Below are 13,772 nucleotides of genomic sequence, written 5' to 3' on the forward strand. Positions count from 1 at the left end.
AGTGAAGCAAGGAAGTTGAGGTAAAACAAAGATCTTTGTATTTTCTCATCTCTGTGACAGAGAGAGACTCTAAACTGCAGTATAAAGTAGTATAGAGTCAACAAATGCAAGCGTCACGCTTAAAAAAACGACGAGCCATTGTTTCTCTAGATGTGCTGCAGCTGACACGCAGCTCAGACGCGCCTGATGAGCGCTGCTTAGGCGAGCAGTGTGCACGCTCTAACTTGATACACGAGCGCCGAAACAAAGACAACACAATCGGCGTTGCTCACGCTCTCATGGCGCACGCTATGTGAAACAGTCATCGACGTTACATGACTCGACGTATTTCCATAATCGATTACGCTGATTACATCAATTACGTCGAGGTGTCGCCCCAGCCCTACTGAAGTTGGATTTAAGTGTTTTGACTCCTGTGGAAAAGTAACTGGGAGATAAGAAGTGCAGTTGGCTACCTCTTGTCTGGAGGTCAAAAGGAGAAACAAGTTTTCCTAATAATAAAATGTTCTGTTTGCTACCCACAATCCTCACTGTGCAGTGAAAACCATGTATCTTCCAAACTTCTACTTTTCATTGCAAGATCATGTGGTAGGTTTTAAACTTTGTGACAATTCATTTGTGATTATGATCTGTTTAACTCGAGATAAATAATTTTCTCCGACCATAAGAAAGAATCAATCTTCCATCTTAACTCGAAAGTTCCAAATCTCCAAATTAGGAGATGCAACATTTTCAATAGATAGCAAAACTATAACTCTGAACTGCTGCTGATGGCAAAAAACAACAAAAAAACAAAAACAAAAGCAAAACAATTTTACTAAAGATGTGGTTGTAAACAATGCACTGGGTATAAGGTGAGGAGCACAGATATGCAGGTATCATAATGGAGAATATAATATAATATAATAGAATATAATAGAATAGAATAGAATAGAATAGAATAGAATAGAATAGAATAGAAAATAATTACTTTATTAATCCCGTGAGAAAAACTGTTTCGTTACAACAGCAAATAAGAAAGCAGCAACTGAATAAAATATTTGTTAAAAAGGCAAATTAATGCAAAAATATGTACAATGGAAGGCACTTGACATAGAATAGAACAGAATAAAATAAAATATCAATAATAATAATAAAGATATGTACAGTATGTACAGAGAACAAACAAACAAAACAAACAAAAAAAATTATGAAAGGACAGGAAAGAATTACATAACACATAATTAATGTTGCGTGCCAGTCAAAGTCACAGGTCAGAATTTCCCAGTTGAAATGGCCTACTTTCAACCTCCAAGCAATCCAGGTGCACAACCCCAAACATAAACAAAGAACATGACTAACCATGACAGATTAATGTTTCTTTGGCAAGTGTTCACACACAACTGAATGCTTAGCCGTTCAGCCTCCTTGCATAAAAAGTAAAAAATAAACACTGTAACCAGTTACTTAATAATACTGGCAGCATATTCTGCCATCATTCAGAGCAGATTTTGATAGCCGGTATAACTCATTGCCTGACAGTTAATGGTTTACCATTTATACAGTGCACTTCCATTTGTGCTGCCATTGTTCTGTTGTAAGACAACTGCTTCTTCATGCAGTCAGGGTAAATGGATTTACCCTAAGTTTACAACGTGTTCTCATCCCAACTTGTCACATGTTGCCACTTTGCAGTGGACCTACGCATCTATTTATTACGTCTAGGTATCCTTTTGTGTCTAGTGTACATTACGAGACAGCACTACCGTGATGTCAACACAAGTACATGGATGGCGCAGCAAGACAACACTAGCAAATGGAAACCAATGCCAGAACGTCAACAAACACACCCTGGCACGGAGGGTTAAGATTATGGGAAAGAGGCACATAATGTGGAAAAAAAGAAGAAAAAAAACCCCATCACATTCAGACGGGAAATGAACATCAGGGTTTCAATCTTACGCCATCCAGCCACAATTTATAGGAATGTGGCGGTTGCTGTCCAGCGACTTATAATGACATCGCAAGTCTATCCAGCCGTGTTCTCATGTGATGCTGCCCAGCATGAGTATGCCATAGGTGCCTTTTAGTTTTGTGCACTTATGCCAAAAACACTGTCTAATCAGCACTATTTTACAAGTTCGGAATGACAACCGGCTGGACTACAAGTAGGAACTCGCTAGATTGGTGTTCCATTGTACTTTTTTTCTGGGGCTGTGGTGGAATTGTAGATGATCTAACTTTCATTCAAGAGAACAGAGTTTGTTACACCCTTTCCAAGAGTTATTAGACAAACTATTACTTATGGTAAGTCTAACCCAACCCAACCGTAACCCACTTGTTTTTTTTTTAATTGTAACCACAACTACATGAATGTTTTCAGTTGCCTAATCTTAACCATCAAAATATCCCTGATGTAATATGGGTTCATGCAAATTCACCCAATGTCAATGTTACTTCCTAGTGATTGGACTGGATCTCCCAGATGCCCTCTTGTCTAAGTAATGGACATGTCCAACGGGTAGGACATCCTACACCACACCTACAACATGCTCAAGACTGCATAGACTTGCTGGTCTGGGTACACCTTGGAATCCTCCAATAGGTGCTAAAGAACATGTTCTGAGGAAAGGACATCTGTAAGAAAATTTACATTAACATCATAACCACAACTTCATCTAAAGCTCAGGACTGCAGGGTGTTTGAGGAAGACAAAAACGCTGACCGCCTTCCTTCTCTACAAGTTATACTCCCATATTTTTACACTGCACTCACTGTTCCTCTACCCCACTGAGGTGATAAGTGACCAAACAGTCGCTTCTGCCCCGCTGAAAGAACACGTTTCTGATCAATGAACTCATCATCACATATTAAAATTACTAAGTGCTATGCTATGTTTGTAAAAAACAAAAATAATGCCCAGGCCTTTTACTCTAAAGGACAAAGCAGATTCTCTTTGCTTTTGGCTAGATGTCCCTCTTTTTTACACACACACACACACACACACACACACACACACTTTTACTTTCTGCTCCTATGGCGTGCAGAATGAACCAGTTGTCACAGTAGTTAATTTAGGGGGACAGAGATGAGGGTTGCACAGTGCTTCCAAACTGGCTCTGGTGGTTGTGGGTAGACTGTGATGATTCACTAAGAGTGACACCTGTGGAGAAAAGGGCACACACAGCAGGAACGCTGTGTGTATTTATGTGTGTGTATTGTATGAGTGTCCACATACGCACATTTGACTGTCATGTGAGTTTTCCTTAAATTACATTTTGGGGTATTCTAAAGGTAGTTTTTGTATTTTTTGTGCCCAGATGTGAAGCATGACTAATGTGTGTTACACTGTGTTATGTGCTATCAGGGAACAAGAACGGGGAGAAACACAAAAGGGGAAAACATTAATGAATTGCAAATGCACTTGGACTGCAGATGAAAGAAGAATAACGGTTAGTCAGTTCATGTCCTGGTAATTAGAAATCACAGCGCATCTTCCCTCCTGTCGGGTCCATGGTAACAGGTTGAATTTACTGACATTAATGTAAATTTAAAACTTGCCCCAATTGATTAGAATGGTCGCTGAAATTTGTCTCACTCCTTCATATTGATTTAAATCTGTTGCTTGAAAAGCACTAATTAATAATGATAATAAAAGTGTCACAGGTCGTTAACATCATTGCCTTGTCTCTTTTTTTTATGTCCCGGTTTTTCTTTCTTTTCCTTTCAGACCAGCCTTAAACAACACAACGCTCAGGTTACCTGCATGTGACTCTTAGTGACACACTTGCAGCCCCTAGAACAACATTTTTAATGACAGGAAATGTATATGTAACTCTGTTTTACTTGATTTATGACTTGATTCTTTATAATAAGCAACCTAATTACAGGAGCTATTAAAATTACATGCAGCCAAACCAATTAAGTTGTCTGGCTCTCGGAGTGTGTTTCCTGTGGGGGCATTTAAGGTTCATCAGCATATAAGGAGCACAGTGATTTTATTGAGATATACAGAAGATCGTAACCACTGAACCATTACAACATGTGCAGCTATGTAAATGTATATGTATGGGTTTATTTTTATGAGGATAGGTATAGCTGGAAGCAAAGAAATATTTGTAATGCTCATTGGAACAAAGACTTACCCATACAGTACCTGAGGGTATAGAGCAGATAATAAGGGCCACTATGGCAGTAGTAAGAACTGTTTTATTGGATGCAAGCTCCCAAACTGCCAAAAAGCTATAAATGTCTCCCTCTCTGGTTTTGCAGCAGTGTCTAATTTAAATAAAAACACAGAGGTACCAACAATAACACTTTTTGTCAGCAGAGAGCAGATATCAGCTCTGCTTGACTTTGGATCAAAAAGCAGAGGAAAGATTGAGAGGCTCGACTTGATCCATGGTTTGATCTTTGTTGACTAGGATGAACTAGAAATTCTCTGAATTTTGTGTTAACTTCCTTTCTGCTTTGCCAACAGCAGCCCCATTCCTTCACCAGTGACTTGAGACTTTCCATACATGAACTTTTAAGAACGTGAATGGTTTCTGTAGTATTTCATTCACGTAGCAAGCTTTAGAAAATTGTCTGTCAGTGGCCCTAAATGGTGTCCAGTTGTTGTTTTTGAGGTACTTATTTTTTTTAATAATTTCAGTATCTTAATCCATGCATTTTTTGTGTGGTACATCCAGCTGAGGATGCTTTTGAGATGTTTTCTGTCTCATATACTGACATGACAGTTAAAACAACTAATCTTGCTGTGCAGAGCTGCAAAGCATGTATGTTGTAGCTTGGGAGAAACTGTACGCGATTTGTGAGTAACATTATTAAAGCTGCAGTATGCTATCAGACCCTGACTAACCAATATCCCATATGTACTTACAGGCTGTATTAAAAATGCATTACGTGGCAGTGGGCATGAAATGTGTTAAATTACATCCTTGCAACATGAAAACAATACTAATGCAAAGTCCATGTGAAACTAAATTTAAGTTTAAAGAGCAAGAAAGCTTGTTTGCGGGCTGGCGAGAATGGTCGGGAATGAGCCAAACAAACACAGACTTATAACCAGAAGACTGCTGTTTGTGTCCCATGTGTTACCAAAAGTCAACGCAGTTACTTGTCTCTGTAACTACAACTTTCTTAAGGTGGGTATTTTACTTGGCTACAGCAGAAAGTATGCAAGTTAATGTCACTAACATCCCATACAAAAGATATGTTGGTTTTTTTTTTAAAGTACGTAACATGTTGTAAATATGTCAACTGACTGAGGTAAGTATGTCATGGATGGATGCGAGTAACCTCACTGGTGGCCTGGCTGAAAGTCTGCATTTGTTCTAACACCTCTCCCACCCGCCCTATTTGAACTCTCTCGCTTTTATACTACATCTGCTGCTCTCAGTTTTTTGAAGACCTGGGAAAACAGGTAATTTTTTTTTTTGTTTTCTAAACCTAACCAAGTGTTTTTTCTTTCTCTTAACCAAACTATGACCACTCGTAGTAGATTTTGCATTGGCATTGTTTTCGTTTCGCCTGCATGCAATTTAAACACAATTTGTGCCCACGACCACAAAATGAGCTATTACGAGGTTGTGTCCACTTCCCATATTTCTGTCAGACTGTGTTGAATTAACATGTTTATTTAACCCTAGCGGATATGGTAAGATAAGTACAAAATTCGTTATCACTGTGAGTGTAATTCCTCCACTCTTTTTCATTCTTCCATTTTTTTCCCTCTCCCTCTCTCCTGCTGTCCATCTCAGGCCGTACACCTGTGTCTGTGCTCTTTGTTTTCTCCCGGTGAGAAGGAGAAGAGGAGGGAGGGTGTGAAAGAGCTGCTGTGTGAAGATAAAGCTATTTGGTACTGTCACAAGTCTCCCAGTGCGGAAGGATGGGGGAAGGGACAAGCGAGGGGAGTGACGGAGGAGTGGATCGGTCCATCCATCACAACCACGCAGGACTGACACAACAAAAGATGAAGTGCTGGGAGAGGCCTCTCGGCTGCGAGGGGCCGGGGAACTCGAAACAATATTTTTTGGCGCCTGTCAGGCTGTCCAATAAGGGAGGCCGATATATGAACTATCTAGCACTGATGTAATGCGCCTCATAAATCTGCTTTAATTACTCGGCGTGGGGACAGCCAGTGGGAGCCCGCGCCTGGATTTATGGCGTCTGAGCTTGGCATCTTAACGACTCTGTGCTTTTAATATCATTACCCTGTAATTTATTATGCTGCCAGGGTGCACACCCAAACCTTCAGCATAACTCTTGTTTATTTATGCCCGTTTAAAGGCCACTTCAGTGACACAGGCATTTAGCACATTTCAGTTGGGCTTTAATCATTTGTCCTAATGAGGCCATTATGCAGCGGTGTCCTCTGGCTGGCTCCGACTGTGGCTTGATGGTTCGGGCCAAACCCTGGGAAGCCGGTGAGGTGGCAAAACAGAGTTTGCTGGGTCACGGTCCCGAGTGTGTGTGCTCCTGCTCCAGATCCACTGCCGCTCTCTGGGAGGCCGGAGAGCGGAGTCTGAATGGCAGCATTTAGTTCTGGGTGTTCTTGTCCAGCGAGCTTCACATCGGCCACGCTGGCAGAAAATGTCTCTTCTCTTTCTTTATCTTCCTTTTCTTGTCTAAAGATCGTGAAAAGCCCTCAGCGTTCCCCTTCGTTGTCCTTTCCATTTCCTACTGTTCCCCTCTCATTACCCCTTCACATCTCCTTTCTCTATTCATCCAGCTTGCACCCTTCCTTCCCCCAATTTATCCTTCTCTACTCTTCAGTTGTCTGACTGCTCAGGAGAGTGAACAGAGAAAGAGGGAGGAGAGAGACAAGGTTGGGGTGGTGGGGATTAAAAATGAGTGTGGGGTGAGGACAGGCTGTGTTTTTGCTGCCATGTCATGCTAATGGTTTCCAGATCAGGCTCCATATTACACCCAGGCGATAGCCCGTCTCACCCGTCTCCCTAATGCTAGCTGCTAAATGCCTGTGCAACCGCCGGTGACAGTGACATATTAGTTTTGCGTCCCTCTGCAATCTGATACCTCTGAGTTTGCCACCATACTAAAGATTTGATTAATGTTGTTCCATTTGGAGCCTGTAATTGGCTGCGACTGGAGCGCAGAATAATCAGGCGTTCCTATTCAGAGCAGCGAGCGGGTGGAGAGGGAGGGAGAGAAAAGGGGGCAGCGATGCTAACGAGCAAGCTAGTTAATTAAGCCTGCAGCACAGTGGCGACAGTTACTGATGACTCCTATGACAAACCGGCCCCTCTCCTCCTCCTCCTCCTCCTGCTCCTCTCATTTCCTCTTCTCAAACACCTACCGTCAATGTGGAGTGAGGTAAAGATTTAAGAGTCACACGCAACTTTTTGAGTGCGTCTGAGGAACAGTGATGATTATTCAAAGCAGGAACAGATACTCGGGTGAAATATCACCGGTTCAACTCGAGCTCATGGCTCTGCTTTCACACCATTTCAAATTAAAGGACAGGTTTGGATTTTTTTTTCAAGTCTATCTTAAAGCAGTTCTCACACATGCCATGTGCTGATGGCTGTGATCATTCCTCCTCTCCTCTCTGTGGATATATATTTGCAGAGTGACTGCACTGTGAAAGACTGGAAAACTAAATTCAGTCCTTCCTGGTGCAAAATGAATTCTTAAGTTTAGTCCAGGGGTCTGCAACATTTTTCAGGCCAAGGACCCCTCAGCTCAAAGGGAGACAGAGCAGGGACCACCTACTACATACAATATGCACAATTAAGTTGCACTTGAGATAATTGTCTGAATATTTCAGGTCTTCTCTCGTTTGCATTTGACTGTAGTAAGTCAAATGCAATGCATAAGTAATGAGCATTGCATGCATGCAGCACAGCATGGCTAGATGCATTAGCGTCACCATCTGCACTTTCGCTGGTGGTTTCTGAGGTGAACGGTTTGTCAGGGTCTCTTACTCGAAAAGTAACAAAATGATCCATCATGGCTCACAAGAATGTCTGCACACTTCTCATACTGATAATTATACAGCTAATGAGCAAATATCTGGGAGAAAAAAGCAGCCGCACAGTTATGAAGCGTTAGGTAGCTCACATGAATGCACGAGGATTCATGGCCAACATACACACAGTAAGGCACATAGTTTTATATTTTGACACACTTGACACACTCAGCACATTAAGCGTGTACAATTTTAAAGATCCACATAACAGTTCTAATTGTTTGTTTATTATAACTGTATTTTTATTTTATATATTTCCATACTTTGTGCTGGCACTTACTTCTACTTTCCATAATTCTTTATGCTTGGCATCAGAGCAACTGTAACGAACCACAAATTTTCCCCATGGATCAACTAAGTATTTCTAACTTTCTCACTATTAACCTATCACTAGGCTGTGTACTGTTAACTAAGTAGATTTTATGAATAGGCCAGTTTATCTTCACTATTAATATGTTGGATTCACATAAAGGTGTATTTTCAAAAACACTTTTCTTTTTTGGAGGAAAAAAAAACTTCCATCAAGAGATAATTTGCAGTAATATTAAGGACCTTCTACAGGTCATGGACCGCTGTTAAAGATACAGAACTTAGTACAAGCCAATCTGAGGTTCCAGCTGTTTGAGTTAATTTAGTAAGCGCCTTTGTCCCTGCAGTCGTTTTAGGTTTATGGTTGGTGTTTTGTCCCAGACGCAAGGCTACCAGTACATATGAATACCCAGGGAAACATCAAAAGGGAATTTTGTATAAAAGACTACTGACTTTGGAAAATACACATTCGGTTTGGCATGTAAGTGTAGTATTAAGCAAGGCATAAAGAAACCCTTTACACAAGCCCATTGAGTCATTACTGGTCCCTCCAAACCACATGACCACAACAGAGGTCCCTCATACAACAGAATGATAACTTACCAAAATGCACATAAAACTGTTTGCATGATATCTAATAAATCAGTGCCCACAAATAAAATGGAATACCAATGTAAAATACTTCTCAGAAAGTTCATTTGCTTAGGTTTATGCACTAAAGTTACACCAGTGAGGTTTAGGCAAGAAAAGTTAGCTTGGTTACATAGCCTGAGTGTAAACTTCCTTCTGATAGGGAATCTTTGCTGCTGATCCTGAGTTTAGTATCTCTACAGGATCTATATGTGGTTTTTTTAAAAAAAATATCATAGACCCAAAATACCCAAGAAGATAAGCCTTACATCAAGTTAATTAAATTATCTAGGTTCACTAAATTTCCTAAGTTTGAAAGATTGGATGGCAATGTACTCGACCACAGAAAAGACCTCCAGCCCATACAAAGTACACACAACCACTAACTATATATATATATATACATATATATATGTTAAAGGGCCATTCTGTCCTGGTTCATTTCCCACAACACACAAAATATACTTGTTCAAGACAAATCTTCAATCAATCAACTCAATTATAACAAAAATCAAATTAAACACAATCAAATGTCAACAAAAACCGAAAACCGTAAATAAGAAATACATTTTTTAAACTCATATTAAATGTATCCTCTGCTGGACCAAAATGCTCCCATTTGCAGTTATTAGATGCAGATGTTTTCCTTTAAGGTCCCCTAACATTAATGGTCTTCTTTAATTTCAGGCTTCTTTGCTTTTAATGTTACTTTAATTTTCCTTAAATTGCTTGCATTTTATTTCTTTTCTTTTTTTGTCAACTTTGAGTCTCCTTATGAAGTGAGTTATAGTCACTTTTTAGTCTGACTTAGGACCAAGAACAGTGGAAAAAAAATAATGCAAAAAAACATGCAGTGCAATGCCCCTTGATTTAGTCTACTACTAATACGGTTCCTACCTGCTTTCATGACGATATGAGGCATCCACAGGCAGCGATGACAGTCCTGGCGGTCAAGCTGCTCAACAATGTTGCAGATCACAGATTGAATAATCCCTCAAAGAAAACAGCCTGCACACAAGTAAACAGAACACTTATCATATTGAATGTCCTGGTATAATCATCCTCTATTAAGAATTTCAAGAACTAAATCTGCATCTACACACAAATATAACACTTACAGTAACCTTAATAAACATTAAAGAAAAAAAATTAATTTTTTTCTACATATGTATCATTGTATTTCAAATGAATGGACATATCTGACCTTAAACATAAAAGTATATTTTAAATATGCATAAATTGGCTTACATGTTTTCTCAGGCCTACAGCAGCAGCTACACACACTGTACATTATTCTTGAAATACACTGCATGAATAAGTAGTGCATGAGCATCACAGAACCTGTTGGGGTGTTTTTCAACACCCATGTCAACAAGTTAGAGCAGCCATAATGTCTGCGTGAGCAGCGCTGCTCAGGTGCGTCTCAGCTGCCTCTCAGCTGCGGCACATCTAGAGAAACAGCCTCACAGATTTTTTTCTGCATGACAAACATGGTTTCAGCAAAAACAAATGGAAAAGGGTCTTTTGATAATAACATTGACATTACACCACCTTTTACTACAGTTTTATTGTTAATGTTTGACACAGACATGAGGAAATGAAAAACTATCAGTTTGACACAACCTTTCCTGTTTCTGCCTCAACATTTCTGTCGAGAGAATCTCTTTAGTTGTTGACAACACTTTTTATTGTGAAATATTTGCAGGGAGATGTTGTTGTCAATGCAGGAGTTGCATGGCTTTCATAAATGAGTGGAGCATGTGCATATAATTGTGGAAACACGGTTAAGTTACTCAAAGCAGCAGGCAGCTCTGCAAAGAAATTGCAGTAACAGCACTATCAGTTTGAACACCACAAGCGTGCAAGATGCAACAGTTCAGCGAGGCTGCCATCACACACTGCTCACGCATGCAGTGTGCACTACGCATTACTCCACCCAGTCACTAAAGCTGTATTCATGTGATCCTTGGAATTATAGTATTTATCATATTAAAGCGTTACCAGCACATGACAGCCCTCCAAAATTGTACTTAAAAGTGGGAGACTTGAAAATTTCAATGATACTTGAGTAACCCAGTTGTGACATCTGCATGACACTCTATGTCAGCATTTACTAGCCACAATTTTAGCTACAATTTTTAGTATATGCCATCTTTTAGCTCTGGCAAGCAAGCAAACTAACAATAATAATGTTAGTTTATCACACAAGTTGCCGACTACACGTCATAAATGCATAAACATGAAAGGCAAAAATCAATGTCTGGTCAATGGTAAGAAACTTTTTTCATTGATTCACACAATAAATATCAACTTTTTTAACAAATGTAAAGTGTGATATGGTATTATCATTAACTACTGTCCATGCAGAGCGACCTAGATTAAATATGTAATTTTAAAAAAGTATATATATATAAAATAACATGTAAAAATATAAATACACTGGAAACAACTATCAGTCTCTTGTTTAATATTTTTTAAAATGCAAACCAGCTCCTCTGTAGCTTCCATGCTGTTCCCACTTTACCACCTCAAAACTCATAAACAGTGAAGTCGGAAGAATTACTTCCCAAATGGGAAAGTCCGGCCTTCCCACAACACCTTAATGCAGTATGGGATAACCTTAGCAAGCTCCTAAAACCTAAATCCTTAATACCATGGGCTATGTTCTGTTCAAATTACATAAACATCACATCCTGGCTGGTTTTGGTTTCGTCTTAAGTAAAGTAACACACACTTCAATTATCTCTTAACAGCTCTTTGATGCTAACCCGCTAGCCTTGAGTGGCTAACTCACCTGGATAATTAGGAAGCAAACGCACCTCGGAGTTAGCTCTCTTCGCGGCTTCTCTCTATCTCTAACTCCCTGACAGCACGCCAGCTCTTCTCACTTCACACTTTAATAAAGTCCCAATTTCTGGCCGCACACACCTGTCCGTGTTGTATCTGCTGTATTACCTGAGAAGAAAACGCTTCTTCTTCTTCCTCTTCTGTTGGGTTTAATGGCGGTTGGCGTCCATAGGGTCGCATTACCGCTACCTACTGGAGTCAACCTGAGATCTCCGCAGCGTCTCTGCCTGTGATGCGTTCAGGGAACATCAGTAAACTGTAGCGTCGGTAAAAACTGGTCTACACTGTGAGGCATTTAAGGAACACATGTAATTTATAGCTTCTCAATATAACCTGGATTACAGTTCGATCAGGAAAAGACACATGGTGATGATGTACCTCAAAATGGTTCAGAGTTCACTTGGTTTCACATTGTTTGGAACTACGCTCTCCTGGGGGAAAGTCCTGTGTTTTGTGACTCATTCACCTCCTCAATCTGCCTACATATGCCAGTAATTTCTGTCATCACTTTTAGTCATGTGATAGCAAATATCTGGATCTGGAGAATCACTTTTCACTGGTATATTTAACAGTGCATAAGCAAGGCCCGCAGCAGGAAGTAGTGATTTATATTTAGGATTTTGATATTTGATTTCAACTTTAGTTCTCTTTATAATCTTTAACAGTTTTGTTATTTTGCAAGAGGGAAATAAGTTTTGCCTGTTGGAGCTGTAGATACTTATTTTCTTAGATTAAGTTTTCATTTCTAAGTTGGTTACTGTCAACAATGATAACCCTGGTTCACAATGTGGCCTCCAGTGAAGAAAACAAACTGAAATGTAGTTATTTTTACCACAGCGAAAAGTTGAGCCTGACTGTACATCACAATGACAAAGTGCTGAGTCCAACAATACTGCAAGGCTGAGGAAGGAGGGAAAAGAGGAAACAATAAGTAAATAACAATGCATTATCCAGGCCATGGTCGGTACCTTAAATAAATCTTACATGCTTTCCCATTATATTTACATTTTTACTTAAATCACAGTTTAGAGCTACAATGACTGTGTACTGCATATATATGTGTGTGTGTGTGTGTGTGTGTGTGTGTGTGTGTGAGGCCTTTAACAGACACATACACACAGACAAGCACACAGACACACGAATAAAAACAATTTCACTAAAAAAAAGGAATACTCATTAAAACTAGGAACCAGAGAAAAAATAAAACAAATTAATAAATGAATAAAATGATAATAGTAACAATAAAAGATAAATAATTAAAATACTCAGTAGTAAACAGTAAATTAGAGGTAAATCACAGGATAACAGCGCAAAGTAAAATAATAAATAAAAATGTTAAAAAAATAAAATGATATAGAAAGAAGTAAACCAGAAATAATCAATAAATAAATTGATAAAGTTCAATTAAAAGCCAAAGGTAGGCATTGACTTCCCTTTAAAAAAAAAAAGTGTGTCTATGGGAATTCTGAAAAAAATGTCAACAAATGTGGGTGCTAAAGTGCATTGTGGCCCATGTTGCTGTAATATGACCTCACTTTTTGGCTGCCAGTGCAGCATCATAGCTTTACTTATGAACATCACGTACACAAAGATCACAAAAAACTTTGTGGCGTGCGAAAAAGGAACGCTGTTTTTTTTTTCTTGCTTTAGTAAAATAATTGCGAGTCAGTGGTTAGGTCGTGCATGTGACAGCTTATTTAGCTGATGGCTGTCACTGAACTGTAAAACAGCAATTAAATGAGTGTGGGATTCATCATGTTCATGTCGCGGCCTTGTCTCCTGGCATCGCTCTCAGACACAGAATACCTTCCCTGACAGGCAATCAATCAGAAGCTGCCAGACAGTAAAACTAGTACTTCTCTATTAAACAGTAACACTATACGAGCACAAGAATATTTGTTACTTTTATTGTCTCATCACCGGGTGTCACTTTACTGGTAGTCTGTGCTGCTGCTCGTGTTGGAGGGTGTTTAGCTGCAGAGCGGCTCAGAGAGAAGAAAGAGACTCCTTCAGCTGA

The 13,772-nt window shown here is 39.5% G+C and overlaps 1 long non-coding RNA gene across 2 annotated transcripts in view; it reads right to left on the minus strand.

Annotated features, from left to right (window-relative positions):
- The window catches only part of LOC148189809 (uncharacterized), a 34,690-nt gene extending 22,669 nt beyond the window's left edge, over positions 1–12,021 (minus strand). The window contains exons 1-2 of one of the 2 annotated variants that reach the window (XR_015776336.1): positions 11,703–12,021; positions 9,806–9,916 (exon numbers count right to left, since the gene is read on the minus strand). This is a non-coding gene — a long non-coding RNA (uncharacterized LOC148189809). The remainder of the gene's footprint in view (positions 1–9,805; positions 9,917–11,702) is intronic. The other variant, XR_015776337.1, reaches the window with a different exon arrangement.
- Between the last annotated feature and the right edge of the window lie 1,751 nt (positions 12,022–13,772).

The sequence above is a fragment of the Plectropomus leopardus genome, chromosome 4 (assembly GCF_026936395.1).
Source record: "Plectropomus leopardus strain MGB_pleo_1.0 chromosome 4, ASM2693639v1, whole genome shotgun sequence".
In the NCBI taxonomy this organism is placed as follows: Eukaryota; Metazoa; Chordata; class Actinopteri; order Perciformes; family Serranidae; genus Plectropomus; species Plectropomus leopardus.